General features: G+C 52.5%; 1 protein-coding gene across 1 annotated transcript in view; it reads left to right on the forward strand.

Annotated features, from left to right (window-relative positions):
* LOC104525815 (transducin-like enhancer protein 1) overlaps positions 1–284 on the forward strand; it is a gene marked incomplete at its 3' end in the record, with an annotated part of 8,001 nt that overhangs the window by 6,036 nt on the left and 1,681 nt on the right. The window lies entirely within an intron of this gene.

Consider the following 284-nt stretch of genomic DNA (forward strand, 5'->3'; position numbering starts at 1 on the left):
TGGGACAGGACCCGATGGCAGCAGCCAGCCCGGGCAGTGGAGGGGTTTGTTGCTTTTTCCTACTGATCTGGTTTTGCTTGTGAGATTTCCAGGTGCTGAAAATAGAGGCAGGAAACTGTTGGTGTCTGCTTTGCGCAGGTGCCTGTGGGTTTAATTCTGTCACAGTGTTTCTTTAAGGATGGCCTTCCCCAGAAGGAGAAAAACAAACTCTGAAAGAGGATAAAAGCAGGCTGGGCTGTGCCTGCCTTTGGGACACAGCAGCCAGTGCTTCCAGTGGCAGGTCC

Source organism: Antrostomus carolinensis, unplaced genomic scaffold (genome assembly GCF_000700745.2).
Source record: "Antrostomus carolinensis isolate BGI_N321 unplaced genomic scaffold, ASM70074v2 scaffold27345, whole genome shotgun sequence".
NCBI lineage: Eukaryota > Metazoa > Chordata > Aves > Caprimulgiformes > Caprimulgidae > Antrostomus > Antrostomus carolinensis.